Source organism: Schistocerca nitens, chromosome 9 (assembly GCF_023898315.1).
Source record: "Schistocerca nitens isolate TAMUIC-IGC-003100 chromosome 9, iqSchNite1.1, whole genome shotgun sequence".
Taxonomy (NCBI): Eukaryota; Metazoa; Arthropoda; class Insecta; order Orthoptera; family Acrididae; genus Schistocerca; species Schistocerca nitens.
In genome coordinates, this window is record NC_064622.1 from 488,698,927 (window position 1) to 488,715,262 (window position 16,336).

Sequence of the window (16,336 nt, forward strand, 5' to 3'; positions counted from 1 at the left end):
TGTGTGGAACTATGAAAAAATAAGCAAAATATACAAACTGAGTAGTCCATGCGCAAGATAGGCAACATCAAGGAGCTACAGAACACAGCAGCGCTGTGGTCCCGTGGTTAGCGTGAGCAGCTGCGGAACAAGAGGTTCTTGGTTCAAGTCTTCCTTCGAGGAAAAAGTTTAATTTTTTATTTTCAGTCAATTATCAAAGTTCAGGCACTAACACATAATTAACTTCGCTCTCCAAAATTCCAGGACATGTTCAGATTTGCTTGGACATATGCAGGTTTTGACGGTATACACACGGAAAAATTTGAAAACGTAAAAAAACATATGTTTTGACAGAGCACAGCGAAAAGTGTGCGAGTGTGAGACTTTTGGATTCATTTGTTGCAGTTTATGTGACAAACTCTTATGTTTTCATCACTTTTTTGGGAGTAATTATCACATCCACAAGAAAACCTAAATCGGGCAAGGTAGAAGAATCTTTTTACCCATTCGCCAAGTGTACAAGTTAGGTGGGTCGACAACATATTCCTGTCATGTGACGCACATGCCGTCACCAGTGTAGTATCGAGTATATCAGACGTGTTTTCCTGTGGAGGAATCGGTTGACCTATGACCTTGCGATCAAAAAGTTTCGGTTCCCATTGGAGAGGCACGTCCTTTCGTCTACTAATCGCACGGTTTTGCGGTGCGGCCGCAAAACACAGACACTAAACTTATTACAGTGAACAGAGACGTGAATGAACGAATGGATAGATCATAACTTTGCTAAAATAAAGAAAAATTTTTCGCTTGAGGCGAGACTTGAACCGGGGACCTTCCGTTCCGGAGCTGCTCACGCTAACCACGGGACCACGGCGCTCCTTACTTCGGGAACTCCATGATGTTGCATATCTTCGCGTGGACTACTGAGTTTGTATATTTTGCTTATTTTTTTATAGTTCGACACAACTTCTTCCTGTTTTCTCGATTGATCTGTGTTCGGTTTTTCAAGGCCTATCCACTGTGTCAACTTATAACTAAATCTGAGGGGGGTGCGATGGGGAGGTTCCCTTGTGAGTAATCTCTTAAACTTCAGCCTACTCTTCATCACTACTACATTGTGATCTCAGTCTATATCTGCTCCTGCGTGCGCCTAACAGTGCAGTATGATTTCATCTCTGTCCTGCCATCATGTATTCTAACTCAAATCTTCCCGTATCACCCGGTCTTTTCCAAGTATACCTTCTCCTCTTCTGATTCATGAACAGAGTATTCGCTATTACTAACTATGATTTATTGCAGAACTCAATTAGTCTTTCTCTCTCTCATTCCTTGTCCCAAGCCCATATTCTCCTGTAACATTTCTTCTACTCCTTCCCCTACATCTACATTCCAGTTCCCCACCAGTGTTAGATTCTCATCTCCCTTTACGTACTGTATTACTCTTTCAATATCCTCATATACTCTCTCAATGTCTTCGTCTTCAGTTTGCGACGTCCTGCGTCGACATGTACACTATGTGATCAAAAGTATCCGGACACCCCCAAAAACATCCTTTTTTCATATTAGATGCATTTTGCTGCCACCTACTGCCAGATACTCCATTATCAGCGACCTCTGTAGTCATTAGGCACCGTGAGAGAGCAGAATAGGGCGCTCTGTGGAACTCACGGACTTCGAAGTGGTTAGGTGACTGGGTATTAACAGTGTCATACGTCTGCACGCGAGATTTCCACACTCCTAAACATCCTCTGTTTCCGATGTGATAGTGAAGTGGAAACATGAAGGGATACGTACCGCACAAAAGCGTACAGGCCGTCCTCGTCTGTTGACTGACAGAGACTGCCGACAGTTGAAGAGGGTCGTAATGTGTAATAGGCAGACATCTATCCAGACCATCACACAGGAATTCCAGACTGCATCAGAATCCACTGCAAGTACTTTGACAGATAGGCGGGAGGTGACAAAACTTGGATTTCATGGTCGAGCACCTACTCATAAGTCACACATTATGCCAGTAAATGCCAAACGACGCCTCGCTTGGTGCAAGGAGCGTAAACATTGGACGATTGAACAGTGGAAAAATGTTGTGTGGAGTGACGAATCACGGTCCACAATGTGGCGATCCGATGACGGGGTATGGGTATGGCGAATGCCCGCTGAACGTAATCTGCCAATAGTAAAATTTGGAGGCGGTTGTGTTATGGCGTGGTAGTGTTTTTCACGGAGGGGGCTTGCACCCCTTGTTGTTTTGTGTGTCACTACCACAGCATAGGCCTACACTGATGTTTTAAGCATCTTCTTAGTTCTCACTGTTGAAGAGCAATTCGGGGATGGCGACTGCATGTTTCAACACGATCGAGCACCTGTTCATAATGCACGGCCTGTGGCGGAGTGGTTACACGACAGTAACATCCCTGTAATGGACTGGCCTGCACAGAGTCCTGACCTGAATCCTATAGAACACCTCTGGCATGTTTTGGAACGCCGACTTGGTGGCAGGCCTCACCGACCGACAGCGATACCTCTCCTCAGTGCAGCACTCCGTAAAGAATGGGCTGCCATTCCCCAAGAAACCTTCCAGCACCTGATTGAACGTATGCCTGCGAGAGTGGAAGCTGTCATCAAGGCTAAGGGTGGGCCAACACCATATTGAATTCCAGAATTACCGATGGAGGGCTCCACGAACTTGTAAGTGATTTTCAGCCAGGTGTCCGGATACTTTTGATCATAAGGTGTACACCTGAACTATCGTTGTCGGTATTGGCTTACTGTCGATTCTGTAACACACTCTCTGCTCTACCTTCCTATTCAGAACGAATCCTACTCCCGTCATACGATTTTCTGCTGCTGTTGATATTACCCTATATTCGTCCGACCATAAATCCTTGTCTTTTTTCCACTTCACTTTACTGACCTGTGTTGAATCTAGATTGAGCCTAAGCAGTTCCCTTTTCAGATTTTCCAGCTTCCCTCCCACATTCAAGCTTCTGACATTCGACGCTTCGACTCGTAGAACGTTATCCTTTCGTTGGTTATTCGATCTTTTTCTCATGGTCTCCTTCCCATTCGCAGTCTGCTCCTGGAGATCCGAACGGGCGACTATTCCGGAATCTTTTGCCAATGGAGGGATCATCATAACACTTTTTCAATTAGAAGCCACGTGTCCTGTGGATACACATTATGTGTCTTTAATGCAGTGGTTTCTATTGCCATCTGTATTCCCGTGCTGTTGATGATTGGTCATTCTTCGACCTTTGGGAGCAGTTTCCCACATGTAGGACCAGAGAGTGCCCTGAACCTCTATCCGCTGCTCCACCCTCTTTGACAAAGCATTGGCAGAATGAGAGTGACTTCTTATGCCGGAGGTCTTCGGCTGCTAATGCTGATTATTAATTAAGCGTCAGATAGCTATCTCCAAAGGCCCTCCGAAAAACATGAAAAACCTGCACACTCTTGATGCCAACGAAGCCATTCCGGCCCCCATCTCGGCCGCTCGGCTGAGCGGGGCAAGGCAGTAAAAATACGACAGCCGCTGCCCCTGGATGGGCCCCGACACCCTCAATTTTGCCAACTCAACAGCTGAGGCATTGGCCTGCTCTCTCAAACCTACCATTTCTTGGCTGGATTTCTGCCCGTCCCATTCAAATCCAACGCATCGTACCTTCCCATACACACACTGTGGTGTTACCGCCAGACACCACACTTGCTAGGTGGTAGCCTTTAAATCGGCCGCGGTCCGGTAGTATACGTCGGACCCACGTGTCGCCACTATCAAAGATTGCAGACCGAGCGCCGCCACACGGCAGGTCTAGAGAGGCTTCCTAGCACTCGCCCAGTTGTACAGCCGACTTTGCTAGCGATGGTTCCCTGACAAAATACGCTCTCATTTGCCGAGACGATAGTTAGCATAGCCTTCAGCTACGTCAGTTGCTACGACCTAGCAAGGCGCCATGTTCAGTTACTATTGATATTGTAAATAATGTACAGACAACATTAATGGATTAAGGTTAAGTATTCCACCATCTGCATCCGTTTTTCTAATTTCCTTGTCCTGTTCCAAACCTCACGCCAGCCTGCGTGAGCTTAAACGCATGCCTTTCGGCTTCCTCTAACGTTCGTGGGTTGGCTCTCCTGCCAATCCACAACATTTTGGCAACGAGGCCATACCGCGTTCTTAAGTATACTGCCCTGATTCACTTGTGTAATGGCTTCGCCACCATCTCCAGATGTACTGTCCGAATTTTATCGCTTACAGAATCAGCAGACGCAGGCCTTACTGGATGCCCTTGGACAGCTCGTCCAGGTTCAACATGCATTGCAAAACGATGCGGCAGTCGCCGCTCCACCGCTAACGCAGCCACAACACGCAGTTGCACCAACTTTTCGACCTTTTGATGCTGCACTGGAAAGCTGGACGGAGTGGTCACGCCAATTTGGATTCCATCTCGCCGCCTACAAAATTCAAGGTAACGAGCGGCAGCCATTTTTGTTGTCCTCCAACGGGGTGCACACGTACCGTGTGATGGTCAAATTACTTCCCCGATGCGACGTCGCAACTCTGTCCTACGACGAAATCTAGTCTGCATTAGATGCATATTTCAAAGAATCAGTCAATGTAGTTGCCAAACGGTATACCTTCTTTCGTACAAAACGTACGGCAGGTCAGACTAATAGGGAGTGGGTTGCAACCTTGCAAGGCCTTACTAGGGATTGTGCTTTTGAGTGTCAATGTGGACTATCTTATTCAGATACTATGGTACGAGATGCAATTGTACAGAACGTTTCTGATGTTCGTATAAGGGAACAGATTTTGAAACTAGTCAATCCCTCCCTTCAACAAGTGATGGACATATTGGATCGGCAGGACACTCTTGACTTTGCTCAGGAATCATTTGAAACTTCACCAGCCATGTGTCACGTTAACCGGCCCGCCGGGCGAGCTGCAGAGAACAGTAAACAGCCCTCGCGCCCTGCCACCAGGCTGTCAGCCACGTGTGCCAAACAGGCAAGCAAATGCAGTGCTAAAATCATGCCCGTGGTGTGCTACTAGACATTCGCGTGAACCTTGACCATCACGCCAAGCTATTTGCTTTTTCTGTAATACAAAAGGACATGTCCAGAGTGTTTGCCAGAAAAAGCTCAGATCGGACAATCACAACCATTCCAGGCCCTTTGCTTCGCGCCGAATTCGCACCAAGGATACTCAGGCTCGCGAAACTTCGCCCATGGAAATTCATGCAGTTCATTCCACTCCGCCCAGTGCCACTCTCTCTAACAGTGACTGTGTTCGCCCCACAAATAGTGTGCGTCGACATCGCTGGAAATCCCGTCAAGTCGCAAGTGATTATGTACCAGTGTCAGTTCACGTTGCACGGGACAGTCGCTCTTGTCGTCAGCAGGACAATAAACTTTTTGTAGACTTGGACATTAACGGCAAAGTGATACCATTCCAGCTCGATACTGGAGCTGCAGTTTCACTGGACACGTACAAACAGCTGTGCACACCTCCGTTGCGTACCGCAAATGTTAAGCTAACTACCTATTCAGGTCACGGGCTCTCTATGTTAGGACAGTGCAGCCTTCTTGCAACATACAAAGGACAAAGAAAACTTGTGTCTTTTTACGTCCTTCGTTCTTCTTCTGCAGTGAACTTGTTTGGTTTCGATTTATTTCAGTTGTTGTCTATAGTAAATCAGGTCCTATCAGTGAACCAGACTGTGCCTTCAGACAGTGTTTCTCGTCTATGTGAAGAATTTGCAGACATTTTGGCACCGGGCCTTGTTGCGCTAAGAACTATAAAGCACATTTGGAACTGCAAGTAAAAGCGCAACCGAAATTTTTCAGAGCGCGCAATGTTCCCCACACATTGCATGATGAGGTCGCAAAAACATTACACGATTTGGAATCACAAGGTGTGATTGAACGTGTGCAGGCTTCTCTCAGGGCATCACCCTTAGTAATTTTGCCAAAACCTTCTGGAAAATTGAGACTTTGTGTGGACTTCAAGGCAACAGTGAATCCACAACGAGTGATTGCAACTTTTCCTTTACCCCGCCCGGAAGATTTTTTTGACAAACTGTGCCCGGGTAAATACACTCCTGGAAATTGAAATAAGAACACCATGAATTCATTGTCCCAGGAAGGGGAAACTTTATTGACACATTCCTGGGGTCAGATACATCACATGATCACACTGACAGAACCACAGGCACATAGACACAGGCAACAGAGCATGCACAATGTCGGCACTAGTACAGTGTATATCCACCTTTCGCAGCAATGCAGGCTGCTATTCTCCCATGGAGACGATCGTAGAGATGCTGGATGTAGTCCTGTGGAACGGCTTGCCATGCCATTTCCACCTGGCGCCTCAGTTGGACCAGCGTTCGTGCTGGACGTGCAGACCGCGTGAGACGACGCTTCATCCAGTCCCAAACATGCTCAATGGGGGACAGATCCGGAGATCTTGCTGGCCACGGTAGTTGACTTACACCTTCTAGAGCACGTTGGGTGGCACGGGATACATGCGGACGTGCATTGTCCTGTTGGAACAGCAAGGTCCCTTGTCGGTCTAGGAATGGTAGAACGATGGGTTCGATGACGGTTTGGATGTACCGTGCACTATTCAGTGTCCCCTCGACGATCACCAGTGGTGTACGGCCAGTGTAGGAGATCGCTCCCCACACCATGATGCCGGGTGTTGGCCCTGTGTGCCTCGGTCGTATGCAGTCCTGATTGTGGCGCTCACCTGCACGGCGCCAAACACGCATACGACCATCATTGGCACCAAGGCAGAAGCGACTCTCATCGCTGAAGACGACACGTCTCCATTCGTCCCTCCATTCACGCCTGTCGCGACACCACTGGAGGCGGGCTGCACGATGTTGGGGCGTGAGCGGAAGACGGCCTAACGGTGTGCGGGACCGTAGCCCAGCTTCATGGAGACGGTTGCGAATGGTCCTCGCCGATACCCCAGGAGCAACAGTGTCCCTAATTTGCTGGGAAGTGGCGGTGCGGTCCCCTACGGCACTGCGTAGGATCCTACGGTCTTGGCGTGCATCCGTGCGTCGCTGCGGTCCGGTCCCAGGTCGACGGACACGTGCACCTTCCGCCGACCACTGGCGACAACATCGATGTACTGTGGAGACCTCACGCCCCACGTGTTGAGCAATTCGGCGGTACGTCCACCCGGCCTCCCGCATGCCCACTATACGCCCTCGCTCAAAGTCCGTCAACTGCACATACGGTTCACGTCCACGCTGTCGCGGCATGCTACCAGTGTTAAAGACTGCGATGGAGCTCCGTATGCCACGGCAAACTGGCTGACACTGACGGCGGCGGTGCACAAATGCTGCGCAGCTAGCACCATTCGACGGCCAACACCGCGGTTCCTGGTGTGTCCGCTGTGCCGTGCGTGTGATCACTGCTTGTACAGCCCTCTCGCAGTGTCCGGAGCAAGTATGGTGGGTCTGACACACCGGTGTCAATGTATTCTTTTTTCCATTTCCAGGAGTGTATTTTTCGAAGTTGGACCTAGCAGATGCGTACTTGCAAATACCGGTGGTCGAAGACTCCCAGTGTGTTTTGGTGGTTAACACGCATGTTGGTTTGTATATATTCAAACGACTGCCATTCGGGTGTGCATCCGCCCCTGCATTGTTTCAGCAATATCTACAAACTGTTTGTGCGTCGGTCCCTACTGCAGCAAACTATCTGGACGATATTGTGATCTCCGGAAAGACGGAAGAAGAACATTTAGCCAATCTCAGAACATTATTTCAGGTCTTGCGACAAAATGATCTTCGCTTGCGGAAGGACAAATGTGTATTTTTTGCTCGTGACTTACCCTACCTGGAACATGTACTCAATGCCCAAGGCATACATCCCAGTCCCGAGCACCTCCGTGCCATACAAGACTTGCCTTCGCCGCAGAATTTGAAGCAGCTACAGAGTGTGCTGGGAAAAATCAACTATTACCATAAATATGTGCCCCACGCCTCTTCCATTTCAGCTCTGCTTCATCGCTTACGCCGTAAAGGTGTTCCGTTCGTCTGGACGACGGAATGCGAACGCGCCTTTCGCCAGTTGAAATCGGCGTTGCTTTCCAATACTTGCCTTACGCCTTTCGATCCCCAGAAGCCCCTTTTGTTGATGGTGGATGCATCGGATTTCGGGATCGGTGCTGTGCTTGCCCACAAAGATGGATCGCACGATCGCCCTATTGCCTTTGCGTCCAAATTACTCTCGTCTGCGCAAAGAAATTATTCACAGATCGAGAAAGAAGCATTGGCTCTCGTATTTGGTGTTACAAAGTTTCATGATTTCTTGTATGGTCGTCACTTTAGCATCATCACAGACCACAAACCTTTGACATCGCTTTTTCATCCGAACAAGCCTGTCCCTCCGCGTACAGCGCAGAAATTCATTCGCTGGTCTATTATCCTCTCGCAGTACCGCTACGATATCTTGTATCGGTCCACTGCTAAGCACGGAAACGCCGATGCGTTGTCCCGTTTGCCTGTTGCTGAGGATAGAGCATTCGATTCCTCCGAACTTGCTTGCATGTTCATTGATGCGGAAACCGATGACGTGGTCGAATCGTTTCCGATTGATTTTCGTCGTGTAGCTACAGCCACAGCTGCTGACCCTGTCCTTGCTACCGTTCTGCGTTTTGTTGCTACGCAATGGCCCTTGTCAAAGTCACGGATCGGGGATCCGTTGGTTCGCCGATTTTTTGCTCACAAGGAGAGACTTTTCGTACGACGTGGTGTTTTGCTGTTGCGTTCTGATAATGATCAGTCCAGGGTCGTCTTCCCACGTTCGTTACAGTCCTCTGTCTTACAGCTTCTCCACCAAGGACATTGGGGTATAGTGAGAACGACACAACTTGCTCGTCAGCACTGTCCTTGGTTCGGAATCGATGCTGCGATTACGAATATGTGCTCTTCTTGCATGGCGTGTGCCGAACAACAATCCGCACCACCGCGGAAATTCTTTGCATGGCCAAAAGCCACTTCCCCTTGGCAACGCTTACACATCGATTTTGCTGGTCCATTCTGGTTGGTTCTGGTCGATTCATTCAGTAATTTTCCTTTTGTTGTCCGGATGTCTTCCACGACGTCATCTGCCACCGTCCAAGCGTTATCTGCTATCTTTTGCACTGAAGGTCTGCCACAGACTATTGTTTCCGACAATGGCCCACAATTCATGTCCGCAGAATTTCAGTCATTCTGCAAGGCCAATGGTATTCAACATCTGACGTCCGCGCCGTTTTCCCCACAGTCAAACGGTGCCGCTGAACGATTGGTCAGGACTTTCAAGTCACAGATGTTGAAGTTGAAAGAGTCGCATTCTCGGGAGGACGCGTTATTGCTCTTTTTGTTCTCGTATCGCTCAGCCCCGAGATGATCGCTCGCCGGCTGAGTTGCTGCACGGTCGCCCTCATCGAACCTTGGTGTCTTTGCTACATCCGCCACATCAGGTTCCTGTGCAGCGGCAGACACCTGCTTTTGCTCCAGGCGACGTTGTCTACTACCGCCACTGTCGAGGTTCACGGCGTTGGCTCAAAGGGCGCATTCTTCGCTGCCTCAGCCGCGCGATGTATTTGGTTTTGGGGGCCTCTGGTGAGGTGCGTCGGCATCTCAATCAGCTGCGCCTCTGTCGTCGCACGGGATCTGCCGCTCACCGTCTGCTTTCCGCGACGGTGCCGTCCGGTCAGCGCCCTGGGGACCCATCTACTGGCTCGCCTCAGTCCCAGGTGTTGCCGACGCTGTCTTCCATTTTGCCGCATGGCGACGCGCCGCCGCCACCGCCACCGCCGCCGCCGCCTGTTCTCCCGCCTGCGACGCCCGCAGTGGACGCGTCGCTGCAACCGCCGGGCGCCTCCCTGGGTCACGCGCCGCCGATCGCTTCCCGTGACCGGTTGTCCTCCGACATGGAACTCTTGCCCGCTCCGGACCATATGTCGTCTTCGCCCGTCGGGAGCCCCAGCGCGATGGAGGTCGACCCTTCGTCCCCTCCTGTCTCTACGGGCGCATACACCGCATGTTGCCGTGCACCCTGGAGCAGGTTTTCAGGCGTTTCCTCGCTCCCGGCGGACCGAATGGCTGGGTGCGGGTGGCACAGCCTCGCCTGATGTTAGGCTCCCCACCTCGTCGCATACATCAACATGGGGTCCTCCCCACGACGGGCGGAAGCCTTATAACACAACCGTACGCCGATTTGCGGGGGAGGAATGTGGTGTCGCCGCTAGACACCACACTTGCTAGGTGGTAGCTTTTAAATCGGCCGCGGTCCGTTAGTATACGTCGGACCCGCGTGTCGCCACTATCAGAGATTGCAGACCGAGCGCCGCCACACGGCAGGTCTAAAGAGACTTTCTAGCACTCGCCCAGTTGTACAGCCGACTTTGCTAGCGATGGTTCACTGACAAAATACGCTCTCATTTGCCGAGACGATAGTTAGCATAGCCTTCAGCTACGTCATTTGCAACGACCTAGCAAGGCGCCATGTTCAGTTACTATTGATATTGTAAATAATGTACAGACAAGAGCTACGTTCAACATTAATGGATTAAAGTTAAGTATTCCACCATTTGCGTCCGCTTTTCTAAGTTCTAATTTCCTTGTCCTGTTCCAGACCTCACGCCAGCCTGCGTGAGCTTAAACGCGTGCCTTTCGGCTTCCTCTAACATTCGTGGGTTGGCTCTCCTGCCAATCCACAACACACACAATATCATCCAGAAACAAGTGAGTCCAGCACGACGTTAAATGAAAGGAAATGAGGCTTCAAGAGCTCTGGGCTTAGTCACCATGATTCTCTATTTTTAAATAAAGACATTCCCTTAGCAACCCGGGCCGATATCATCCTCTAACTATAGATAAAAATTTATCTTCAATGAAACTGGCATGTTAATTTGCCTGTCATGTTCAACGTTTGTCCTTCTTATGAGTTCTGACAAACAACCGACATCAAAAAGGCAATTTCAGAATGAGAAATCCACTGCATTGCCTTTAGTTGCGTACAGAATACAAATAGCATTACTCCTACGTATTTTGTGCTAATGTGCTGAAATGCTGATCATTTGCACATTCAAGCATGTACTGCACGTCATGCCAATTTAACGTTTGATCCGCCAAAATGGTTAAAATGGCTCTGAGCACTATGGGACCTAACATCTGAGGTCATCAGTCCCCTAAAACTTAGAACTACTTAAACCTAACTGAACTAAGGACATCACACACATCCATGCCCGAGGCAGGATTCGAACCTGCGACCGTAGCGATCGCGTGGTTCCAGACTGAAGCGCCTAGAACCGCTCGGCCACTTGATGCGCCACCTTAATAATGTTCCAATTTTAATGACCGTCAGTAAATATACTGTGTAAAAATACTGCCGTAATAAATTTCGAATCCGTTAGAAAAAAGAACAAGAGTCAATCATGGGTATTAACTAACACTTGTGTTCTTTAACTGCGTCTTGAAAAAGACAATTCGGCATTACAAGAGGCTGGAACAAATTATGAAGCAAAACTAATATCCATACACAAAGTAGCCGAACTAATTGTCTTTCTTTCGCAGATGGCCTAGCGATCTTTGATGTTGACATAAATCTAGTTCATGATTCAGATAAATATCCTCCCAAAATTTGCTGAGGAAACAGCGCTGAAATGATCTACATCCGAAACGAAGTGTATAACATCTTAGATACTCCGAAATCAATTGAAAAACTTTGAAAGAGTCAACGAATTTTAAAAAATCAAGTATCTCGAAGAAATTATTCAAACCAAATGATCACATAAAGAAACTGGTGACTTCAGAGCGCGAACTGTATGCCAGCTTTGCTAGGAGGTCTAAAAAAAACTCCTCCCGAACAGACCATGAAGGCTCAACGGTACTGATCGGCCACCGTTTCATCCTCAGTTCATAGACGTCACTGGATGCGGATATGGAGGGGTATGTGGTCAGCACACCGCTCTCCCGGCCGTATGTCAGTTTCCGAGACCGGTGCTAGGAGGTCTACGCTAAGACAAAAACATCGGTCTCCTAAAACACAAAACTGAAGCATTATGTTCTGGATGCAGCGCAATGCATTGATTGATTCAAATTAGAGGAAATAAAGAGAAAAAAAACTTCAAAGCACTTTGGACCTAAGACATGAAATTGGAAAATATGTCCGAAGAAGAAACAAATAGTTTTATAGGAAACTCCAAAAACTTTCAGACACAATTCGGGAAAAATGAGCCATTGTCATTGGACATACAAAAAGAATAGAGAAAAGCAGACTAAACAATATCCCAATGCTTCAACAACTGGAAGAACAAAAATAGCTCGATCTATGAAACTAAAAAAGAGGTAGCAAAAGTCAGTAATTCTGGAGGAAAAAAACCAAAACAGAAAAACACTTTAGGAAACAAATCAACAACTTTGAGGGATTTCAAGAGAAAGGAAACAGGAAGCACATAAGAATGTTCATCGAAGAACAGAAGAAACAGTAGTCTGAACGAATGGAAAATTATAAGGAAGTAAGAAAAATGATACCTCACTACAAATCGAAATAACAAGTTGAATTAAAAATACTCTTGAACACAATAAAATATTTATTGGCAACGGCAACCTTTTTTGGTCAAAATATGGGCATTTGCAGACCATATTACAAGTTTACTACCGTTGATCCACGATACCTGTTCCTTTCACCGCTGACACTTGCCATCGTGAATGTAATGTCATTATTTTAAATTTGGTTACGTTTTATGTATTTTAAGTTTTGCTACTATTATCATCTATTTTATACTTATATTTCTGTGTAATATGGGATGTAGATGTTCACATTTTGGGCGAAACCGATTACTATTGGCAATAAATATTTCATCCTGGTCAAGGCTGTTTTCAGTTCAATTTTAACGTCAACTGGACGTCAAATGACCGATAATTATATATATTATATAATTATATATATTATATATATTTGTGGGTGGGCGTTAATATTTCCGCATAGCTTAGAAACGCCTGCAGCAATTTAAGCTAGATATTATTAATTAAGCGCAGAGATCTAGATTGGGCGAGAATCATAGCAAGGCAAAGAGCTAATTTATAAATAATAATCGAAAACAATTACACCTGTCCATATCGCTCAAAATTGACTAAAAACTCACATATAATATTCTACGGAATTGGTTTAAATAAGCAACCAGACTACATTACTTAATAGTAAGCTTCTTGTAAGGGTGTACAAGCAGAGTGTCACAGGCACCATCATTCGAAGCAAAAGAGCCTAGAAAACATGGGCTTTAAAATGTATAATTTAAGAGCTATGACCACTTCTTCGTCTCCGATACTGTAGAAACAAATCTCTTCTGCTGCAAGCTCTTTGCTTTCGATATTTTGGCAGGAGGTATTGTAAGTAGGCTGTTTAGGTTTTTTTATTGGTAACGCCACCTCTGTATGAAAATCACTGGCTGTGCTGTGTGCAGTCTGTGGCTGCTTTGCATTGTTGTAATACTCGTCATTGTAGTGTTAGGCAGCTGGCTGTGAACAGCGCGTAGCGTTGCGCAGTTGGAGGTGAGCCGCCAGCAGTGGTGGATGTGGGGAGAGAGATGGCGGAGTTTTGAAATTTGTCATGAACTGCTACAAGCAGTGGTGGATGTGGGGAGAGAGATGGCGGAGTTTTGAAATTGAAATAGTAAATATTGTGACAATAATGGCGTGTGAAAAACGTAATACTAGGCTCCAAAGTAAACTGAGAAATGACAGTGAAAACGAAAGCAGTGTGTTAGCGCCACCGAGTAATGAATTAACTAATGATCAAAGTAGTAATTTGGTAACTGTACATAGGGAAATGGAGCGGGATGCAAACAATGGCGTAGACAGTGAAACAATTAGTGAAGAGGGAAGCATTATCGATCGATCGGTCGGCAACAGCTCGCCTCAGGAATCGGGAATGACAGAGCACAATATTGCAAATACTGTAGACTCAGGTTTTGGGTTCTCACCGTTCTCTCAAATGAGTCAAGACACATTTTCCGCTTGTCAAAATGTGAACGTTGCCGGTGCAAATTCACTGCCGAAAAGCACTGAGGAACATGTTTCAGACACCAGTGCATTGTTATTACAGTTAATGCAACAAATGGGACAAAAGCTTGAAAAGTTAGACACAATGGAACAACACCAGAGACAAACACAGCAACAGTTAGACACAGTGGAACAAAATCTTAAAAAGTTAGACACAGTGGAACAAAATCTTAAAAAGTTAGACACAATGGAACAAAATCAGAGACAAACACAGCAACAGTTAGACACAATGGAACAAAATCAGAGACAAACACAGCAACAGTTAGACACAATGGAACAAAATCAGAGACAAACACAGCAAAAGCTTCAAAAGTTAGACACCACACTTGAACAAACACGTGAAGATTTAACTAGGGAGTTACATAACATTGAATCGAAATGTCAAAAAGTCTGTAATGACGTAAAAACACAAATTTGTGAGCATTTTCAACCCATTTTTTCGCGGCATGAAAATGCATTACAGAATCACGAAGCAGCCATAAAAGAACTGCAAACCATTGTTCATGAAAATCACGACACCTTGCAAGCTAAAATTGACTCAGTTGCATCTACCGATTCGGTTACGCAACTTGCAAAAACTCAAGAAAACTTAAAGGACACAGTAGATACTCTGAAACTTGGTTCAGAAAAACACACTGACGAAATAAGTACACTATCGGAGAAAGTAGCCGAACTTTCGGATCAGTTCACTAACTTATCTGCAAAGGTAGATGATGATCTGAATGACACAAGACCTGTAGCCATCACTGACACAGAAGAGTATGAACAAATTAAGAAATTCAAACAAAATCAGAATCAGATTAATACGCAATACAAAAGAGAAATCCGGGAAGTACAAGATCAGTTGGCGCAAGTAATACAAAAATTTCATATTTCAGAGGACACTCGCGTTCCAACACGGGAAGAGGGACTTAGAAATACGGAACACCCACAAAATAATAACACAGGACACTTCAGAAATTATGAAAGAAATTGACAAGGTACACCGAATTATGAGATGGAACCGCCGAAACGACGTAACAATGACCGACATGCGACTCGCCGACATGATGATTTTGACTATAAGCTGTTCATTACTACACGTAAATTCAAAACATTTAAGAATTCTGACAACGACATTCATCCACAAGCATGGCTCCATCAATTCTCTCATTGTTTTCCTCCCAACTGGTCATTAGAGCACAGATTAGAATTTATGTGTGGCTACTTAGAGAATGAACCATCTGTAAGAATGCGATCAGTCATTCACGATTGTCACAGTGAAGGAGAATTTTACCATGCCTTCCTCTCAGCATATTGGTCTCAAGCTACACAAGACCGAGTAAAACATAGCATTATGATGATGAAACACTTTGAACAATCTGAATTTTCCAGTCTTGTCAAATATTTTGAAGACATGTTGCACAAGAATCAGTATATTTCAAACCCATACAGCCCCTCAGAACTCATCCGCATTTGCTTAATCAAATTACCTGAACATTTACGACATATTATTTTGGCAGGACGTTGCAAAGACGACATTGAAGCTTTTCAGGGGCTCTTACAAGAACTGGAAATTGACACTGACAGTCGCGGAACGCGAAAACAGGAGCACAACAATTACAGGTCACATCCGTCACAATTCCGCAATGACAGAAATAATAACTGGACACGACAAGGCTATTCTTACAACGTAAATCGTGACCAAAACAGACACCACCCATATGACAAACACTGGCAGAGTAATACTTACAGGGAAAGATCGCATTTCCGAAATTATGAATATGACAGAGATAACCATAGAAACAGACAATATGGTAACCAGAACTATTATTATCAGGGGAGACAGAATAACTTCAGACGCAACAGTTCAGCGCACAGTTACGATTCAGGGAGAAATTCTCCACCACATGACCGACAAACAAGAAACTATGTAAACTACCAACAAAACGACAGACCTGAATTCCATCAGAACTGGCAAGCTTCAAACACGCCAGGGCCTTCTCGTCAAGGTGAATTTGTAGAAGTTCAGTCTCCTAATCCCAATAACGGCGCGCGCCAACAAAGAAACAGACAATGACTCGCACCGCAGGCAGCCACCTGCGCCGGCTGGCTCAGGGAAAAATAACATAGACGCTAACCTCGAGAAAAATTCCAGTATTCTTTACCGACGTATACCGCATGACAATTGCATTCAAGTTCAAACTCTGAGTACTACGAAGAGTAAAGGATTGCACCACACTTCACATGTAAAACCGTTTATTGAATGATAATCTGCTTTTTAACTTTGTCATTGCCATAAAACTTTT